The sequence below is a fragment of the Thamnophis sirtalis genome, unplaced genomic scaffold (assembly GCF_051295495.1).
Source record: "Thamnophis sirtalis isolate CommonGarterSnake01/CBP01778 unplaced genomic scaffold, rThaSir2_p1.2 scaffold_15, whole genome shotgun sequence".
NCBI lineage: Eukaryota > Metazoa > Chordata > Lepidosauria > Squamata > Natricidae > Thamnophis > Thamnophis sirtalis.
In genome coordinates this window covers 12,347,008-12,369,297 of record NW_028261395.1, presented here as the reverse complement: position 1 = coordinate 12,369,297, position 22,290 = coordinate 12,347,008, and the positions used below count along the sequence as shown (strand labels likewise).

Sequence of the window (22,290 nt, the reverse complement as noted above, 5' to 3'; positions counted from 1 at the left end):
GTTTCTCCTTAATCCCAGGTTGCTTCCTGGTTGATCTGGAGGCTAAATCACTAAACGGCTAAGGAAACTAGGTATGTTTACCCTCTAGGAAAAGAAGAGATCTTTCTTAATACTTAAATCTTTCCTCAATTCCATCCTGCCAGATATGCCAGAAGCCCAAGGGAGAAACTAAATGAACAATCTGCCATTGTTATATATCCCACGTCTGCTTAAAATGAATCAGAGATTTCATATTCACCTAAGTGAAGTTCAGAAAATACTTGGCTAATGTTTCTGAATGCCAGACAAGGAATAATGGATGGGAAGTGACCAAGGAGAGATTCAACCTAGAAATAAGGAGGAGCTTTCTGACAGTGAGAAAAATCAACTAATGGAACAGAAGTTGTGGGAGCTTCATCCCTGGAAGCTTTCAAGAAGAGACTGAACTGTCATCGGTCAGAAATGCTGTAGGGTTTCCTGCTTGAGTGGGGGCATTGGACTAAAAGACCTACAAGGTCCATTCCAACTCTGTTAATCTGTTATCTGTTATCCTTGTCCAAATGTGTGGAAAATTGTCATCCTGGATTTGTCCAGAGGGCTCGACAAGGAGAGCCAGTTTGCTGCTATGACTGTGTTCCTTGTCCGGAGGGGACCTTCTCCACTCAGGAAGGTGGGTCACACTGAGGAAAACGGGAACTCTTGGGAAACTGGGTTTATCCATAGCATTTTGATGAAAGTACAAATGTTAAAAGATACATTGAAGATTTTCTTGCTTATTGTCAAAATGTGAAGTGTCAGAGCGTTTGCAGTGTGACTACTATTAGGAGACAACCCAGGAGCAAAACACAACACACAGTGACTTCGGCATTTACCAGTGGTTTATACACAAGACACATTCAGATTTATACACCTGGTATGCAAATACCTGACAAGCAATCAATCTTCTTAACTCTACAGGGAGAACTTAGCAATGGACACTGGACACAAAGAGAGAGAATGCGCCCTCTGCTGGCAGCATTATGTAAACACCTCTTAAAATGGCAAAGACTTTTGGGGATCCCCTCATAGTCTTCAACCGGCTACATTAATGCTGATTCCTTTTCAATGCATCAGCCTTACAGTTGCATCAGCTTTTACAGCTGGTCAGCTCTTAAATCACGATACCTTAAGACACAGTTTCTTATCTAAAGGGATGAGTAGAAAAAGGACCATGAAGTGGGGGCTGAGAAGTGATGGGAGGAATGTCAGAATTCTTTGAAACTTGAGGGATTGTTTCAGGTGCATCTCCTGGAAGGATTGTTGTGATGGGTTCTACAGGGGCCTCCCCTTCAGAATCACTGAGAAGGAGTCACTGGTCCTCAGTGAGGTGGTGTGGATAATCCTGAGTGCCCCTCATTACACGTATAGTAGCAGTGCTCCTAGTAGCCAATCTAGATTACTTGCAGGACTTGGCCAGCCAGCTGGATTTCAAAAGGAAGGCATCTTCCTGGTCCAATATTAATTACGTTTTTATGTACTTACTTTATTTATATCCTGCCTTTATTATGCTTACAAATTACTCCTGGTGGCAAACATATCCAACACACCTTCCTTCTCCTCCTATTTTCCCCACAATGACCCTGCAAGAGGGGTTGGGCTGAGAGAAAGTGACCGGTTCAAAAGGACCCAGCTGGCTTTCAAGGCTCAGGGAGGACTGGAACTCCCTTTCTAGCCTGATGCCTTAACCACTAGACAAAACTGTCGGTGTCAAGAAGTGTCCTCTGTCAAGGCTCAGGAGGTTTACCTGGAAAGGTTAACTGATTCATTATTTACCTCTAATAACGCTTTTATGAAGGTTCAGCACATTATACAGGAAATCTTTCAAATCGTAAGAATTACCTTAATACTGTAGACTTTACCTATATAGATATTCAAAAATGATAATTTCTTTTTTTCTGTGGAATTAAGAAATGCATCTTGGGAAATATTCTTGTTTTCTGCTGTTGTCCCCAAAAGCTATTTCCTGAAATGTAAAGAATGTTAAAGAAATATTGTTTTGGGGTTTTCTCAGATGCGGAAAATGCACCAAGTGTCAGGATGATAAATATCCAAATGAGGACAGAGTCCAATGTATCCCCAAAATTATAACCTTCCTCTCTTATGAAGAACATGAGGGCATCATCCTGGTCTCTTTTGCACTATTCTTATTCCTAACCAGAGGCTTTGTTTTAACAACCTTCATTAAACACAGAGAAACTCCCATTGTCAAAGCCAACAATCGGGACCTCTCCTACATCCTCCTGGTCTCCCTCCTGCTTTGCTTCTTGTCTCCTTCTCTCTTCATTGGTCAACCAAGGAAAGCCACCTGCCTTCTCCGACAAACGGTTTTCAGCATCATCTTCTCAGTTGCCGTTTCTTCTCTCTTGGCCAAAACCATCACGGTGGTGCTGGCTTTCCTGGCCACAAAACCAGGAAACCGGGTGAAGAGATGGTTGGGGAAGAGCTTGGCCAACTCCATCATCCTTTCTTCTTCTGCAGTCCAAATTATCATCTGTTCCTTCTGGCTGGGAATTTCTCCCCCCTTCCCTGACTCTGACCTCCACTCCCAGCCTGGAGAGATCATCCTGCAATGCAACGAAGGGGCCGTTGTCATGTTCTACGTCACCCTCAGCTACATGGGCTTCCTGGCTGCCATCTGCTTCACGGTGGCTTTCCTGGCCAGGAATCTGCCTGGGGCCTTCAACGAAGCCAAGCTGATCACCTTCAGCATGCTGGTCTTCTGCAGCGTCTGGGTGACTTTTGTGCCCACCTACCTGAGCACCAAAGGGAAATACATGGTGGCTGTTCAGGTCTTCTCCATCCTGGCCTCCAGTTCTGGTCTGCTGGTCTGCATCTTCATCCCCAAGTGCTACATTATCCTTCTGAGGCCAAACCTGAACACAAAGGAGCATCTTACAGCCAGAACAAATGTAAAAACATGAGAAATAACACCATTATGATATTGGAAGAATTATTAAAGTTTCTTTCATTTGAAAGGAGATGTTAATTCTTTGTATAGTATGTAGGAGTCAAAGAAAATCATATGTATATGTTTCAAAATGGGAAACTATTGAATGGAATTTTGGTAACTCCCTTTCCTTTCAGCTCAATAAATTTTTGCTAATGATAACTATGTAAAAGCCATTCAGAGGAATTTTCTGTTCAGCAACAGTTACTGAACAGGATACCTTATAGAAAAATATTTTGGGCCCTTGTTCCTATTGACAGCAGCTAAAAGTGTGTATGTAAGAGAGAGACTGAGTAGGAAAAGAGGTGAGGAGGAAGCTGTGGGAACCAAGAACCAGCCTGGTTGCCTGATCCTCTCCCTGAGAAAGCCGGAATGATGTGAAATGCCATGTTTGATTGGCTCTCAGCTGAGGAGGGAAATCTTCATCCTTTTTATATAATTTTTTCTTTATTTCCTGATAAAACCTCCTTTAGAGAAAGTGTCCAGCAGAACAGCTGCCTGCAATTTCAATTTGGGATTGTTTTTATTTTGGTATGTACTTCATGCCAAAATTTTAAAAAGTTAACAAAGTTAAGTACCGTATTTTCACGACCATAAGCCGCACCGGGTTATAAGCCGCAGTATCAGTTAACGTTAATTTTTCAAACTTTTTTCATATATAAAGCGCACCGGGTTATAAGCCGCACATTTTTTTTGCAACATTCATCCACGCGCGCAAACAAACAAATTACTAACGAAATCACAACATCTGCCACTCCTCGGACTCCGCACTACATGATACACCCACCCCCCGCACCGTTCGTCCAGTAAGGTCGGGGAGGCGTTGGGCAGAATTGGGAGGGAGATTTTCAAAGAAGCGCACCAAATATCTCCCGCGAACTGAATCGGCTTTAATAAAGCAATTACCTGCTCAGCTTTAGTTCCCTTTGTGAAAGTTAGAATCCGCAGCTTGAACCCGAGAAACTATTAATCCTTCTCCCATTAAGCGCTATTCCATCGGACCTCCCCATTAAAACCAATCGGAGAAGAAAGCCTGGGCGCTGGGGAGGGAAACTGCTCAGAGGGTGGAAGGAACGGGAGGCAGGAACAGGCAGGAACTGAGGGGAAAGCCTGGGCGCTGGGGAGGGAAACTGCTCAGAGGGTGGAAGGAATGGGAGGCAGGAACAGGCAGGAACTGAGGGGAAAGCCTGGACGCTGGGGAGGGAAACTGCTCAGAGGGTGGAAGGAATGGGAGGCAGGAACAGGCAGGAACTGAGGAGAAAGCCTGGGCGCTGGGGAGGGAAACTGTTCAGAAGGTGGAACAGACGGGAGGCAGGAACAGGCAGGAACTGAGGGGAAAGCCTGGGCACTGGGGAGGGAAACTGCTCAGATGGTGGAAGGAATGGGAGGCAGGAACAGGCAGGAACTGAGGGGAAAGTCTGGGCGCTGGGGAGGGAAACTGCTCAGAGGGTGGAAGGAATGGGAGGCAGGAACAGGCAGGAACTGAGGGGAATGTCTGGGCGCTGGGGAGGGAAACTGCTCAGAGGGTGGAAGGAATGGGAGGCAGGAACAGGCAGGAACTGAGGGGAAAGCCTGGACGCTGGGGAGGGAAACTGCTCAGAGGGTGGAAGGAATGGGAGGCAGGAACAGGCAGGAACTGAGGAGAAAGCCTGGGCGCTGGGGAGGGAAACTGTTCAGAAGGTGGAACAGACAGGAGGCAGGAACAGGCAGGAACTGAGGGGAAAGCCTGGGCACTGGGGAGGGAAACTGCTCAGATGGTGGAAGGAATGGGAGGCAGGAACAGGCAGGAACTGAGGGGAAAGCCTGGGCGCTGGGGAGGGAAACTGCTCAGATGGTGGAAGGAATGGGAGGCAGGAACAGGCAGGAACTGAGGAGAAAGCCTGGGCGCTGGGGAGGGAAACTGTTCAGAAGGTGGAACAGACGGGAGGCAGGAACAGGCAGGAACTGAGGGGAAAGCCTGGGCACTGGGGAGGGAAACTGCTCAGATGGTGGAAGGAACGGGAGGCAGGAACAGGCAGGAACTGAGGGGAAAGCCTGGGCGCTGGGGAGGGAAACTGCTCAGATGGTGGAAGGAATGGGAGGCAGGAACAGGCAGGAACGGAGGAGAAAGCCTGGGCGCTGGGGAGGGAAACTGCTCCATATATAAAGCGCACCGGGTTATAAGCTGCACTGCCGGTTTTTGATCAAATTTTAGGATTTTCAGTGCGGCTTATAGTCGTGAAAATACGGTATGTAAAGAAATTTCTGCTGTGTTTTTTTTTTCCTCAACTAGAGAAATAAAATAGCAATTTTCAGGCCCTTTAATTTTCCACTCTACAATTTGTACCTAAAGCATTTTCTCTGCTCTTCTTCCAAGCTTGTCTTGTCTGTGAAGGGCTGGAGAAGATGTCCAGAGAAAGGGGATCTTGAGACTCTCCCCAGGAGGAGGTTGGAGGGATCCTGTCTAAAGGCAGCCACATCATTGACCAGGTCAAAAACCTTCAATGCTGCATAATATCCATCCAGACCCAACAAGGGGGAGAATAAGGGAGGGGGGACTTCTAGGTTTCTAGGAAGAGGCACCCATGGAAGCTCTTCTGCTCTCCAACCACAGAGATTGCTGATCAGTTGGTAATCCATGTTTAGGTATCAGAATGGCTCCTAATTGCAAACAGGATCCCTTTGCAAATTCCATTTTAAGGAGATAAGAAAAGCTCTGATGGAACAGACCAAGGTCACTCCAAGATTCACAGAAATAATTTTGGTTTTCCCACAAGCAGAAGGCGGGAGAGACTTATGGCTTTCCCCACATGGAACAAGTGTTTTCCCACAGTTTCACTTTTGTCTATCACCCCACACAATATTGGACACTCAGCCATCTCACACTCTAGGAATCCCCAATTCTGGGTATTCTACATTAATCTGAGAACTTTTCTCCAAGTTTCACACCCCCATTCAGTAAAAATGAAGGAAGGACTGGAACTCAAGAGTCCTGGGGATTGGCCCAAAGTCCCCCAGGAACTTTTCATGGCTGTAGGAGGATTAGAACTCAGAGCCTCCTGAACTTTGTCCCAAGCTCACCCAGCTGGCATTCATGCCTAAGGCAGAACTATGTTTATAAACTAAACGTTCAAATATTGGCCTTTTTTATTCAATCTTCCTTTGGATTATGGATTTCCTCTCTGGCCGCTCTCAGAGATCAGATTAGGTAATCATATCTCTTCAGCCCTTATTCTTAATACTGGTACAGCACAGGGTTGCGTGTTGAGTCCCTGAATCTATTCTCTTTATGTCCATGACTGCATTCCCACTCACCCCAGTAATACTATTCTTAAATTTGCAGATGATACAACAATTGTGTTCCCCCCCCTAGGGGGGGGGAGATGCGTCTGCCTATCGAGGTGAGGTGGAACAGTTGCTTTCATGGTGTGTAAACCATGACTTGATCCGTAACACAAATAACACCAAGGAGCTGATAGTGGACTACAGAAGGAATTGATCAGACATCCAGCCCTTGCTTATCAATGGAGACCGAGTGGAGCAAGTGGCCAGTGTTACGTTTCTGGGTCTTGTCATAAAAGAGGACCTGACCTGGGACGATCACATTGCAGCCCTGCTCAAAAGGGCCCAGCAGAGACTAAACTCCCGGAGACTTCTCAGGAAACAACAGCGGAATGGAAAATTGCTGGTGACCTTCTACTGCTGCTGCACTGTGGAGAGTATTTTAACTGACTGCACCTGTGTTTGTTTTATGTCTGTGTGTGTGTGTGTGTGTGTGTGTGTGTGTGTGTGTGAGAGAGAGAGAGAGAGAGAGAGAGAGAGAGAGAGAGGGAGGGAGAAAGGGAGAGAGAGAGAGAGAGGGGGGGGGAGAGGGAGAGAGAGAGAGAGAGAGAAGGAAAAGAGTTCAGGAAGAAGCTGTGGGAACCAAGAACTATCATGGTTGCCTGATCCTCTCCCTGAAAATGCCAGAATGATGTGAAATGCCATGTTTGACTGGCTGTCAGCTGGGGAGGGAAATCGAATATATAATTCTTTCTTGATTTCCTGATAAAACCTCCTTTGCAGAAAGGGTTCAGCAGAACAGCTGTCTGGGATTTCAGTTTGGGATTGTTTTTATTTTGGTATGAACTTCATACCAAAATAATAAAAACAAAGTAAAAAAAATTTCCACTGTATTTTTTTTCTTTGATCAACCAGAGAATTAAAATAGTGGTTTTCACACCCTTGAATTTCCCACTCTACAATTTCGACCTAAAGCATTTTCTCTGGTCCTCTTCCAAGATTGTCTTGTCTGTGAAGGGCTGGAGAAGATGCCCAGAGAAAGGGGACCTTGAGACTCTCCCCAGGAGGAGGTTGAAGGGATCCTGTCTAAAGGCAGCCACATAATTGACCAGGTCACAAACCTTCAATGCTGCAAAATATCCATCCAGGTCCAAGAAGGGTGGAGAATAAGGGGGGTGGGGGACTTTGAGGTTTCTAGGAAGAGGCACCCATGCCTCTTCCCCAACCATCTCTTCACTTGGTTTCCTGGTTTTGTGGCCAGGAAAGCCAGCACCACCGTGATGGTTTTGGCCAAGAACCGGTCACTTTCTCTCAGCCCAACCCCTCTTGCAGGGTCATTGTGGGGAAAATAGGGAGAGAAGGAAGGTGTGTTGGATATCTTTGCCACCAGGAGTTATTTGTAAGCAAAATAAAGGCAGGATATAAATAATGTAAGTACCTAAAAACGTAATCAATATTGGACCAAGATGATGCCTTCCTTTTGAAATCCAGCTGGCTGGCCAAGTCCTGCAAGTAATCTAGATTGGCTACTAGGAGCACTGCTACTATACGTGTAATGAGGGGCACTAAGGATTATCCACACCACCTCACTGAGGACCAGTGACTCCTTCTCAGTGACTCTGAAGGGGAGGCCCCTGTAGAACCCATCACAACAATCCTTCCAGGAGATGCACCTGAAACAATCCCTCAAGTTTCAAAGAATTCTGCCATTCCTCCCATCACTTCTCAGCCCCCACTTCATGGTCCTTTTTCTACTCATCCCTTTAGATAAGAAACTGTGTCTTAAGGTATCGTGATTTAAGAGCTGACCAGCTGTAAAAGCTGATGCAACTGTAAGGCCGATGCATTGAAAAGGAATCAGCATTAGTGTAGCCGGTTGAAGACTATGAGGGGGTCCCCAAAAGTCTTTGCCACTTTAAGAGGTGTTTACATAACGCTGCCAGCAGAGGGCGTATTCTCTCTCCTTGTGTCATCCTTGATACATCTTCAATGTATCTTTTAACATTTGTACTTTCATCAAAATGCTGTGGATAAACCCAGTTCCCCAAGAGTTCCCGTTTTCCTCAGTGTGACCCACCTTCCTGAGTGGAGAAGGTCCCCTCCGGACAGGGAACACAGTCATAGCAGCAAACTGGCTCTCCTTCTCCAGCCCTCTGGACAAATCCTGGATGACAATTTCCCACACATTTGGACTCAGGCAGGGACTGAGCAGTTTTTAATCTTTTAGAATTTTAATTAACAATTCCCCCCTTTCTAGCTCTGCATTTTTGACAAAAGACGAGGTGAGATGAGACTGAGGTAAATGTGAAATCACCACTATTGCAAAATATGAAATCTCTAATTTGTGCTGAAAGATTACAAAAGATATAACTACTAACCCTTTTTTTTAGCTTAATAAAGTCTGGAGGAAGGGAAATGAGAAAAGATTGAAGCCTTAAGTGACAACCGGTGGGTTCCTCCTCATGGCTGTATTAATATCCATTCCTCCATTCTTCATATAGCTGTGGTTTTTAAGGATGGTAAACGTTTCAATTTAAATTTTAGAATAACATCTAATCCAAGCGTTTCATTACATTTTTATTCTATTTTTAAAAATGTTATACAACTGTTATGGAGAAAGGAACCTTTGACCAGTAGGATCTGCAAAGGTTTCTTCTGGATTAATTAAATAAAAGATTGCAATCCTGCTCCCCCTTTTAATATAGTCCAAAACAGTCTCCCAGTTAAGGGAGGGAGGCAAAATTCCTTAGAAATGAGGGCTGTCAGCTTTAAAGGAGATGTGATTTGTTTATTTGTATATTCATTTCTTCCATCCATACAGCTGTCATGTCTGAAATGAGATTAAAACTGACTGTCCAATTTCTAGAACTGGAGTGAAGTGAGAGGGAGGTCATGAGGACGTGTCCCTCAAACAAGGCTGGTCAGGAAACCTTTGCAGCAGGTAGAAGAACTACAGTTAGGTGAGTCCATGGAAAGACAGCCCCACTTTCATTGTTAATTAAATCCGGAGCCTTCTTTTTGCCCAGAGAGCTCATGGTAGATAACAATTAAGGTCAAGGTTTAGTAGGACTTGTGCACTCAACGTCCTGAATATCAGGTAGTTGTTTTGGGGAAGAGGCAGGTATAATTGGAGCCTGCATGCACCCTCCCCCCGCCCCCCCACTGTGCATGCGCATGTGACCTCCCCCTACTCCCCACGCATTCACATGCGTCTCCCGCTGGAACCAGAGACCCAGAACTCAGCTGGCTGGCGGGAGGCACGCGGCCATGTGCGGTGCATCTGAGCTGGGTGACGGCTAACGTGCCAGCAAAAAGGGCTCCGCGTGCCATTGGTTCATCATCACAGCCCTCTAGGATGAGTGTTGGGAGATTGATCCCATATGACCCTCCCTGATTCCCCATAAAGGCCCCATTGAGGAGCTTCTGTGAGGCCACAGTCTGTGTCTGAGAGTCCGTTGTGGCTGGGAAGGCTTGAAGAGGGTTTGTGGTCCCTTCCATCCCAATTCGCAGCCATTCTGGCCCTGCTGAGAGCTCAGCTGACCGATGGCCGGAGGTGTCCAGGAACTGAGGGGGAATTGGGCTTTGTGGAGGGAGTGGAAGAACGGAGACTGACCCAGAGACTCTGTGCAAACCCCCTTTTTCCTATTGTCTGAAGGGAGGAATTCAGCTGATGTTAGGCAGGGAGGGAAGTGGATGATGGGGCTCAGGCAGACTCTGCTTGGGGAAGGAACTTTTCCCAAAGAAACAGAGAGACCGGCTGTGTCCCAAGGCTGGGAGGGAGTCTGAGGTCCTCACTGGGGCCTCCAGAGGAAGTGAAAAAAGGGAGCAAGTGATGATGGAACGGATGATTTTTAAAAAAACCTCTTCCTCCCTGATGAGAAGAGAAATTCCTGGATCTGCACAAGGCCAGGACAGATTCCATGCAAACAGAAGCAGGTTTTTATTTTCCTTAGATTTTTCCCCCGCTGTTTTATTATTTTTCCAACTAACTAAAGGAGGTGAAGATGTCCAACTCGTCTTCCTCTTCCTCCCCTTTCCCCCCACAACAATCACCCTGTGAGGTTGGCTTGTCTGAAAGAGGGTCTGTCCCGAGGTCAGCAAACAGGCTTTCAGGGTTAGGGCAGGACTGGAACTCAGGATCTCCTGCTGTCTTAACCATTTTCAATGTTAAGGCAGGGCAGATTTTGGGCAGAGGCCCTGCTGGTCACCACTGCCGCCTTGTCTCCCAGCAGAACCCCAAGTTTCCCCCTGGGTCCTTCTAGGGTAGAACAGCCCCATCCGAGAGCAAAGGAGAGAAACTCCTGGACACACAGACACACAAATATAGACACACACACAAATATATACACCAGCCACAGCCCCTCCCTCTTGCCAGGGTTCAGCTGAACCTCACTGCCTGTAGGGGGCAGCATAGAGTCCTAGCTGGGCCCTGGGAATTGAAATCAGACCCTTCTGGTGATTGGCTCAAAGTCCCCAGCTGCCTTTGATGTCTAAGGCGGGACTAGAATGCACAGTCATTTAGTGATTGGCACAGAGTCATTAAAGGGCCTCCACCTACTTTTCTACATAGCAAGATAGGTTGGCCACTGCCTTCCTCTCAACCTAACCCTGGCATTTCCTGGTGGTCTCCCAACCCTGCTTAAATCCAGCCCTGCATAAGCTTCTCCAAACCAGCCTGCTCCTGCATCCTATCGGTAGTCCTCGACTTATGATTAGAATTGGGGCCAGAAATGCCATTGCTAAGCTAGGCGGTCATTAAGTGAGTTGTTTTGAATTTTACAATGTTTATTGCCACAGTTGTTAAGCGAATCACTGCGGATGTTGAGTGAATTCAGCAGTCATGAAACAAACACCATTTCGCCCATTGATTTTGCTAGTCATAAATCCATGTTGATTGCCAGGCACTCAAGTGGTCATTATGTGCTGCACTAGTCGTAAGTGTGAGGACCCATCATAAATCACTTTTTTAATGACTGTGAAACTTGGCATTGTCACTAAATGAATGGATATAAATCGAGGACATCCTGTAGGGTACTTGGTAAGACTGTACAAAATTGGATCCATTTTTTCTTCAGGCACCTTCTCTCAATGCCTTTTGAATATTAATAATATTTAATCTTTTATGCATATATTTCCCTCTCGGCTCCCCTTCATCTGGGCATGGAGAGGAAAACCTGGATTCTCTGGATCTCTAATACCAGATTCCAGATCCAAGGGACAAGATTCCCAATCTGGATTCCATCCTCGGAGAAGAGGCAGATTCTGGGGCTCCCCAAACTCTCCAGGCGACCGAGGGTTCCCCCTTCATTGGCCACTCTGAAGCCAATTTGTGGCTTAAAAATCCTTCAGGATTGGTTTATCAATGGATAAGCCACGCCCCCCCCACACCGGGAAAGGCAGCCAATTGGCAATTATTATTGAAATCTCAGGTCCGGGCCAATCAAATGCTTGGCTTGTGACATCAGAGGCTCCTCCAGAGCTCATTGGCAGGGCAAAAGAGACCAGGATAATGCCCAGATGTTCGTCATAAGACAGGAAGGCTATAACTTTGGGGATACATTGAACTCTGGTCTCATTTGGATATTTGTCATCTGGACACTTGGTGCATTTTTCTGCATCTGAGAAACCAAAAATCAATTTTCTTTAATATTTTGTTCCTTTTATTTTTCATTAAAAATAGCATAAGGATGTAATTTTTTTTAAGTAGCTAGGTATATGAAGTTGAGGAAAGTCCTAGGGTGTTAATTATTTCTGGTGTAATGTGTAATGTAATTCATAGGAAGCTACATTATTACAGGTTAATAATGAATCATATATCTTTTTATAGAAATATTTAGAGTCCTGCCACATGTCAGTTAATATACTGGACTTAGAGGATACCTACAGTATCTTGTAACATCTGGAATGTTCCCTCTTTTTTTTCCGTGTGTGTGGAAAAGTATAGTGTTCGGGCAGCACATTTTCATGCCTGAGCACCTGAATTTTTTTTACCCATAATTGCCATCAGAGTAGATGTTGGGAGGGGGGCAAGGAGGAAAAGGGTCTCCTCCCTCTCCCTCAGACCCCCAGGAAGGAAGGGAGGGGAGGGGGAGGGAAAGGAAAGAAAATGGGAAACAAGAAAAGGGAAGGAAAAAGGAAAGGAAATAGAAAAGAAGGAAAGGAAAAAGGAAAGGAAATGAGAAAGAAGAAAGGAAAGGAAAAGAGAAAGGAAAGGAAAAAGAAAAAGAAATGGAAAAGAAGGAAAGGAAAAGGAAAAGAAGGAAAGGAAAGGAGAAATGAAAGGGAAAGAGAAAGGAAATGGAAAAGAAGGAAAGGAAAAGAAGGAAAGGAAAAGAGAAAGGAAGTTAGAAGAAGGACAGAAAGGAAAAGGAAAGAGTGGAAAGGTTTGGTACTGCTCAAAAATCAAGTCTCAAGATCCCGTGGACCCCTTTGGCTCAGGCAGTCCAATCCCACGCTGCTTCCCTCTCTCCCCAAAGCGAAGGGATCGCAGAAAAAATGCTGAGCCCAGAACGGGGCTTCAGACGAGGCAATGCCTGACAAACCCCCGATGTGCAGGCTACAACCAGCAAATCCCATTTTCCCAGGAACTGATGAAGCCCCAGAGGACCAATGGGAATTCTCCCTTCTGCAGCATCATCGGTCTCTGGGCAAAGTCTTCCTTGATTTCACCAATCAGAAATCAGAGTTCAGAAGGGACGGAAGGTGGATATTTTCAGTCACATTTAAAGACACTAAAAAACACTGCGCTGCACTTTGAAACTTGTGCACAGTGTTTCTTTGTTACTTCCCCTGCCTGCATGTCCCTGCTGCTGAGTATGGAGCACCAGGATAGAAACAATCCATGGAGCTTTTCCAGGCCAGGAGAATCTCTCATTGGGAGAATCCTCAGCTTCACCAGAAGATTGCATACAACAAGGACTTCCAACCAGGCTCCTCCTGGTCAGTTTCATTCTAAGTCATTCCCTGTGCTGGAGTTTCCTTTCCTCTGTTTGCATTCCTCTTAACACTTTCCTTCTTTTCTCTTTACTCCACTTACTCCTATACGAAAGGACCTGTCTCTAATCTCCTGCCTGGTCTGGATTTCCAAAGCTTCTCCCTTTTTCTCTTATTCTGTGGAAGTTGCTGAAATCCCAAAATGGGACGAAATAAAAACTGTAACAACTCCAGATTATTTTCCTTCTTTCCATCCAAACTTGACTTCATCAATTGAATGCTAACTTTTGTTTAAAGTAGTGATTGAAACAGTTGTCGTGGTCCTTGCCCAGGCCAGTTCCATATATTTAGAATTGCTGATAGATACTACAATTCTTGATCATTGTAGAAACAACTGGTTTTTTTTAGAATTGGTAAATGTTTCTCACAGTAAAAGAATCCTCATACTTTTATGATAGGTCTGTTTTAATGATTAAATTATTTTGAATCCCCTTTAGTAGCCAGGTAAAAAATAGTACTTTTGCAAATAATGGTGTGTTTGTGACTCTTAATAGCTCATGTTTTTACATTTGTTCTGGCTGTAAGCTGCTCCTTTGTGTTCAGGTCTGGCCTCAGAAGGATAATGTAGCACTTGGGGATGAAGATGCAGCCCAGCAGCCCAGCACTGGAGGCCAGGATGGAGAAGACCTGAACAGCCACCATGTATTTCCCTTCAGTCCTCAGGTAGGTGGGCACAAAAGTCACCCAGACGCTGCAGAAGACCAGCATGCTGAAGGTGATCAGCTTGGCTTCGTTGAAGGCCCCAGGCAGATTCCTGGCCAGGAAAGCCACCGTGAAGCAGATGGCAGCCAGGAAGCCCATGTAGCTGTGGGTGACGTAGAACATGACAACGGCCCCTTTGTTGCATTGCAGGATGATCTCTCCAGGCTGGGAGTGGAAGTCAGAGTCAGGGAAGGGGGGGAGAAGCTCCCAGCCAGATGGAGCAGATGATAATTTGGACTGCAGAAGAAGACAGGATGATGGAGTTGGCCAAGCTCTTCCCCAACCATCTCTTCACTCGGTTTCCTGGTTTTGTGGCCAGGAAAGCCAGCACCACCGTGATGGTTTTGGCCAAGAGAGAAGAAACGGCAACTGAGAAGATGATGCTGAAAACCGTTTGTCGGAGAAGGCAGGTGGCTTTCCTTGGTTGACCAATGAAGAGAGAAGGAGACAAGAAGCAAAGCAGGAAGGAGACCAGGAGGATGTAGGAGAGGTCCCGGTTGTTGGCTTTGACAATGGGAGTTTCTCCATATTTAATAAAGATAATTAAAACAAGGACTGTAGTTAGGAAGAAGAGCAGGGCAAAAGAGACCAGGATGATGCCCAGATGTTCTTCATAAGACAGGAAGGCTATAACTTTGGGGATACATTGGACTCTGGCCTCATTTGGATATTCGTCATCTGGACACTTGGTGCATTTTTCTGCATCTGAGAAACCAAAAATCAATTTTCTTTAATATTTTGTTCCTTTTATTTTTCATTAATAATAGCATAAGAGGGATGTAATTTTTTTTAAGTAGCTAGGTATATGAAGTTGAGGAAAGTCCTAGGGTGTTAATTATTTCTGGTGTAATGTGTAATGTAATTAGCAATAGCAATAGCAGTAGACTTATATACCGCTTCATAGGCCTTTCAGGTCTCTCTAAGCGGTTTACAGAGAGTCAGCATATTGCCCCCAACAATCTGGGTCCTCATTTTACCCACCTCGGAAGGATGGAAGGCTGAGTCAACCCTGAGCCGGTGAGATTTGAACCGCTGACCTGCTGATCTAGCAGTAGCCTGCAGTGCTGCATTTAACCACTGCGCCACCTTGGCTCTTGGCTCTTTAATTCATAGGATGCTACATTATTACAGGTTAATAATGAATCATATATCTTTTTATACAAATATTTAGAGTCCTGCCATATGGCAGTTAATATGCTGGACTTAGAGGATATCTACAGTATCTTCTAACATCTGGAAGCTATATGGAATTCAGGAGAAATTTCCTAACAGTGACAACAATTAACCAGTGGAACAGCTGGCCTCCAGAAGTTGTGGGTGCTTCAACATTGGATGTTTTTAAGAAGAGACTGGACAGTCACTCATCTCAAATGGTATCAGGTCTCCTGCTTGAGCAGGGGATAGCATTAGAAGACCTCCAGGGTCCTTTCCAGCTCTACTCTGATTGATTGATTGATTGATTGATTGATCTACATGACTGTCAGAATATTTGTACAAAGAATTGCCCCCATAACTATCCACAGCACCACATTATGGACCAGTGACACCTTCTCAGTGATCCTCAAGGGGAGGGTCCAATAAAGAGTGAATTGCAAGGTCTTTCAGAAGGTGGACCTAAAACAATTCATCAAGTTTCAAAGAACTCAGATCTGTTCTCAAATTGGGCTGGGACCCTGCTCCCCCACATCCCCTGGGCCAGGGGTGGCTTTACTGCCGGTACGCTTGTGCCCACGCTGGATGCACAGTTCAATTAAAATCGTTCTGTGCATGCGCAGAACTAAAAAACAAGATGGCGCCAACGACGGGGGAACCGGTTCGGGAGCGTGGCAGGCCTGGGTCGCTGCTGGTCCAAGTGACCAAGGCCGCCATACCACTACCGGTTCAGCCAAACTGGTAGGAACCCACCACTGCCCTGGGCAGAGGAAAGGGGGCTGCGGGGGGGCGATGCGTCGAACTCTCTGCTCTTTCATCCGAGTTTTCTCTTTTCTCTCCCTGCCTTAAGATCACTCACACCTTCGCCGATTACGGTCCCGGCGTGCGCTTCGTCCGTTTTGAACACGGCGGTCAGGATACGGTGTTCTGGAAGGGCTGGTACGGCACCCGCGTGACATCCAGCACGGTGGTGGTGGAACCTTAGGCCACCATGCAGCAGCCTGGCCCCTCTGCAGGAAACCCTCGCTACAAAAATGATGCCTAGGAATGGGCAAATCTCACATGGAAAGCAAAGCAAAGCAAAGGAAGTCCCATCCATTTATCCAGCAAAGAAAGACTCCTTGGCCATTGTTTAACCGTCCCTGCATATCCATTTGGCCAAGGCGTAAATAAACGCAGTTTCAAAAAAAAAGTTACAGCAGTGACTGCGAACAACAGAAACAGATCTCCAAAGTTGGAGGGGAAGGAGAGGGAGAGAGAGGGAGGGAGGAATAGAAAGAGGGAGGGGGAGAGAGGGAGTGAGGGATAGAAAGAGGGAGACAGAGGGAGAGAGGGGGAGCGAGGAAGCGAGGGAGCGAGGGAGGGATAGAAAGGGAGAAGAAGAGAGGGAGGAATCAAAAGAAGGAAAGGGAGTGGGAGAAAGGGAAAGAGGGAGGGATAGAAAGATGGAGAGGGAGAGAGAGAGAGGAGGGTGGGGCAAAGATGGAGGGATAGAAAGGGAGACTGAGGGATAGAAAGAGGGAGAGAGGAAGATAGAGATCAAGGGAAGGATAGAAAGGGAGGGGGAGAGAGGGAGGGATAGAAAGAAGAAAAGTGAGAAGGATAAAAAGAGGGAGGGAGGGAGGGATAAAAAGAGGGAGAGGGATAAAAAGAGGTAGGGGGAGAGAGGGGGATAGAAAAAGGGAGATGGATGGAGAGAGAGGAAGAGGGAGAGGGAGCGAGGGAGGGATAGAAAGGGAGGGGAAGAGAGGGAGGGATGAAGAAAAGCGAGAAGGAGGGATAAAAAGAGGGAGAGAGAAGGAGGGAGATGGAGAGAGGGAAGGAGAGAGGGAGAAAGAGGGGGGGAGAGGGAAGGGTGGAATAAAACAGAGAGGGGGAGGGGGAGAAAGGGAGAGAGAGAGAGCTCTGCCACAGTTAAATTAGGTAATAAAGAGAGTTCTCAACTTACGACAATTCATTTAGTGACTGTTTGAAGTTAAAAAGACACTGAAAACAGTGATTTATTGCCACTTTCCATACTTTTCCATGCATTATCCCCATCACGGTTACGTCAACGAAATTTAGATGCTTAGCAACCGATAGGTAGTTGTGATGGTTGTCATGATCCCCTTTGGGGACCTTCTGACAAGCGAAGTCGATGGGGAAAGCCAGATTCACTTCACAACCGGGTTACAAACTTCCCCAACTGCAGTGGTTTACTTAACAACGGTGGTGGGGAAGGTTGTAAAACGGGGCCAAAGTCACCAACTGTCTTGCTTAGTGACAGACATTTGGGGTTCATAATTGAAGGCCATTGCGATGACCCCGGGTGTGGCACAAAGGCAACACAGCCAGAGGACCAGCATGAGTCTCTTTATTATCACCAACTGGGCCCCCAACGTCCCTTTCAACTCTCCGGCCAGGAGAAAAACTCTCTGACGAACCTGTAACCTCCTTTGGCTGACAAGACTCCAGTCCAAACGTTGTAAGCAGAAAACGTCCAAGTATAAATCCAACAAGGCAAGATAAGGTGATTAATCTGGCAGGGCAAGCAAGATAAGGAGTTCCACAAATGAAGTAGCAGTAGCACGGCAGAAAATCAAAGCAGTTGGGAGGATGCCAGGAACTCAGATAAGAAGTTAACACCAGATGAGCTCCGGGTTTGTCCCTGACAACTGCCCCTCCCATTTGTCTCTCCTTTAAACTCCATCCCCAGGTGTGCCTTGTGTAGGGAATTCCTTCCTCGTAAGCCACGCAACCCAGGTTGCTCTCTTCTCCGTTCTTCCCTGCATGCCCTAGGACAGCGATGGCAAAGCTTTTTTGGCTCATGTGCCATAAGTGGGGGGAGCGAAGGGGGGGGGTCGTATGTGGGTGTGCCGCACCCGCGCTTCCCTGAAGTCTCCGGAGGCTAAAAACAGCCCTACGAGCAAACCGTTTTTCATCCTCCGGAGCCTTCAGTGAAGCCTCCAGAAGGCCCCCGAAGGCTCCAGAGGACTTAAACCGGCCCTACGAGCAAACTGGAAGTTCGTTCCCAAACTTCCGGTTTGCCCGTAGGGCCGTTTTTTTGTGCTCCGGAGCCTTCAGGGAAGCTCCTGAAGCCTGTGGAGCGTGGGGGAGGCTGTTTTCGCCCTCCCCAGGCTCCTATAAAGCCTCTGGAAGCAAAAAATGGCTTTAAAAAAGGCTGAACTCAGCTGGCCAGCTCACAGGGCAACGCCTTGCGTACCCTGACAAATGGCTCCGCGTGCCACAGGTTCGCCATCCTGGAGGAGGTCCTTGGTCTTCATCAGAACCCTCTCCCTTGTTCTACCTCTCCCTTGCTCTGCCCAGCCTGACTTTGCCGTTCCCCAGTTTCCTCCACTGCCAATGGAGCCACTCTCCCGCTCTCTGTCAGCTCTTCACCTTCCATCTTAGAGTCAGACTACCGACGGGGGCATGGCATTGTCTTTCCCATTGCTTATATCCATAATGGTCGCATGCGGACCCATTTCTGCTGGCATGCGAGCTGTCGCCCAGGTCAGTTGCACTGCACATATGCGCACGCCTCCCACTGGCCAGCTGATTTTCAGGTCTCTGCTGGGAGAAGCGCACAGAGGCTGGTGGGATGCGTTGCCCACCCCATGCACTGTTTTTGGTCCCAGGAGGCTTCAGGGAGGCCTGCCAGCACCGAAATGGGGGTCGCACAGGCATGTTGGCTGTGTGTGCCAGGAATGTGGGTGGAATTGGATTATTGGATTACCAGGCCACGCCACGCCCACCAGGCCACACCACACCCACCAGGCCATGCCATGCGACGCCCACCAAGCCACAGCCACAGAACCAGTAGAAATTTTTTTTGAACCCCACCACTGTTCACATTGTGGCTCCGCGTCGTAATGGGCTTCAAGAGGAGAATGAGATCTTATACTATGAAGCACGCGAGTGAAAAAAATTCAATCAATTCCAACTTCGCGAGATCTTTTTCTTTCACAAGAAATTGATGGAGTGAAACACAATGGAGCTGGGCTGCGTCTCCACAGAGAGGGCTCTGTGGAGTGCCATAGGTTCACCCCCACAGCCCTGTCCCATTTCAGGCAGGTGGCTGTCCAATCTCTTCTGACAACCCACAACTTCTGGTGGCAAGCTGTTCCACTGGTTAATTGTCCTCACTGTTAGGAAGTTTCTCCTTAATTCCAGGTTGCTTCTCTCTAGGATTACCTCTTAGGTGTATATCGAACCTAAATCTCTTGGTTTTATAAGGTCTAAACACACACAAGGGCTTGAGGAATGATCAGGAAAGAATATCATGCAGCATTTCTCATAATTAGCGATGCTATATACGTACAGTTGTTTTTCTTATTATAACTGGTGATGTTTTTTATCATCACCTGCCCAACTCCATGTCCAATTTCCCCCCCTTCTGTAACCCCATTGCTTTCATTTATCTTAAACTCTTGCGATCGGCGGCCCCCACCTGCCATACTCAAAATGGCCACGAGAGGACAGGCTCTCTTGCTATGCAATTTCCCATAGACTTTTAAAAGTGGTGGGGTGAAGCTCTTATTTTTTATAATTGTAGAAACAACTGGGGTTTTTTTAGAATTGGTAAATGTTGCTCACAGTAAAAGAATTATCATACTTTTATGATAGGTGTGTTTTAATGATTAAATTATTTTGAATCCCCTTTAGTAGCCAGGTAAAAAATAGTACTTTTGCGAATAATGGTGTGTTTGTGACTCTCAATAGCTCATGTTTTTACATTTATTCTGGCTGTGAGATGCTCCTTTGTGTTCAGGTCTGGCCTCAGAAGGATAATGTAGCACTTGGGGATGAAGATGCAGCCCAGCAGCCCAGCACTGGAGGCCAGGATGGAGAAGACCTGAACAGCCACCATGTATTTCCCTTTGGTGCTCAGGTAGGTGGGCACAAAAGTCACCCAGACGCTGCAGAAGACCAGCATGCTGAAGGTGATCAGCTTGGCTTCGTTGAAGGCCCCAGGCAGATTCCTGGCCAGGAAAGCCACCGTGAAGCAGATGGCAGCCAGGAAGCCCATGTAGCTTAGGGTGACGTAGAACATGACAACAGCCCCTTCGTTGCACTGCAGGATGATCTCTCCAGGCTGGGAGTGGAGGTCAGAGTCAGGGAAGGGGGGAGAAGCTCCCAGCCAGAAGGAACAGATGATAATTTGGACTGCAGAAGAAGAAAGGATGATGGAGTTGGCCAAGCTCTTCCCCAACCATCTCTTCACCCGATTTCCTGGTTTTGTGGCCAGGAAAGCCAGCACCACCGTGATGGTTTTGGCCAAGAGAGAAGAAACGGCAACGGAGAAGATGATGCTGAAAAACATTTGTCGGAGAAGGCAGGTGGCTTTCCTTGGCTGACCAATGAAGAGAGAAGGAGACAAGAAGCAAAGCAGGAGGGAGACCAGGAGGATGTAGGAGAGGTCCCGGTTGTTGGCTTTGACAATGGGAGTTTCTCTATATTTAATGAAGATAATTAAAACAAGGACTGTAGTTAGGAACAAGAGCAGGGCAAAAGAGACCAGGATGATGCCCAGATGTTCTTCATAAGACAGGAAGGCTATAACTTTGGGGATACATTGGACTCTAGACTCATTTGGATATTTGTCATCTGGACACTTGGTGCATTTTTCTGCATCTGAGAAACCAAAAATCAATTTTCTTCAATATTTCGTTCTTTTTATTTTTCATTAAAAATAGCATAAAAAGGATGTAATTTTTTTTAAAGTAGCTAGGTATATGAAGTTGAGGAAAGTCCTAGGGTGTTAATTATTTCTGGTGTAATGTGTAATGTCATTCATAGGATGCTACATTATTAAAGGTTAATAATGAATCACATAATCTTTTAATACAAATATTTAGAGTCCTGCCACATGGCAGTTAATATACTGGACTTAGAGGATACCTACAGTATCTTGTAACATCTGGAAGCTATATGGAATTCAGGAGAAATTTCCTCACAGTGACAACAATTAACCAGTGGAACAGCTGGCCTCCAGAAGTGGTGGGTGCTTCAACATTGGATGTTTTTAAGAAGAGACTGGACAGTCACTTGTCTGAAATGGTATCAGGTCTCCTGCTTGAGCAGGGGGCAGCACTAGAAGACCTCCAAGGTTATTTCCAGCTCTACTCTGATTGATTGATTGATCTACATGACTGTCAGAATATTTGTGCAATGAGTTACCCCCATAACTATCCACAGCACCACATTATGGACCAGTGACACCTTTTCAGTGATCTTTTCCTCTGCTGTTAGTAAAGCTTGCCCAGTCTGCCAACCACTCCTCCCATCTCCTCCCAGCCCCTCTTTCAAAGACTTTTTGATTTACTTTCTTTTAGATAAGAAATTGTGCATGTTAAAAATTAAAAAAGGGTGATCTTGTGTCTTTTAACTTTAACTTTCATGAAAAGGTTCTGGATGGATCCAGTTCCACAAAGCCTCCCATTTTCCTCAGTGTGACCCACCTTCCTGAGTGGAGAAGGTCCCCTCCGGACAAGGAACGCAGTCATAGCAGCAAACTGGCTCTCCTTCTCGAGCCCTCTTGACAAATCCAGGATGACAATTTTCCGCACAGTTGGACTGAAGCAGAGACTGAGCAGAAAAATGAAGAATGCCAAAGAAAATGTGTTAGTAGTCAACATTCATGGAAAATAGAGATAGACACGGACATTAGCCAAATAGCCTCTGGTCTTCATGTAAGTAAATGTGAAATCCCTGACTACTACTAAGAAGATGCAGGAGGTATAACTAACTACTGGCAGATTCTTCATTTAGTTCCTCCCTTTTGCTTTTGGCATTTAACATTACAATAAAGGACTTTTCTACTTAATAAACTCAGCAGAGATGGAATCAATGTTCCCTCTAATTTTTTTTCCGTGTGAGCGGAAAAGTATAGTGTTTGAGCAGCACATTTTCATACCTGAGCACCTGGATTTTTTTCATAGATGTCACCCAAGACAACGAACTTAGTGTTATTTGAAACTCAATTCTACCATGTAAATATCCATTAAGTAAAGAAATCTCCCTATACAGGTAGTCCTCAATCTACGACCATCATTGAGCCCAAAGTTTCTATTGCTAAGTGAGACATTTGTTAAGTGAGTTTTGCCCCATTTTACAACCTTTCTTGCTACAGTTAAGTGAATCACTGCGGTTAAATCAGTAACCTGGTTGTTAAGTCAGTCTGACTTTCCTACTGACTTTCCTTGGCAGATGGTTGCAAAAGGTGACCCCAGGACACT

At 46.2% G+C, this 22,290-nt stretch overlaps 1 protein-coding gene across 1 annotated transcript in view; it reads right to left on the bottom strand.

Moving 5' to 3' along the window:
- LOC148042471 (vomeronasal type-2 receptor 26-like) overlaps positions 1-22,290 on the bottom strand; it is a 127,505-nt gene that overhangs the window by 27,680 nt on the left and 77,535 nt on the right. The window lies entirely within an intron of this gene.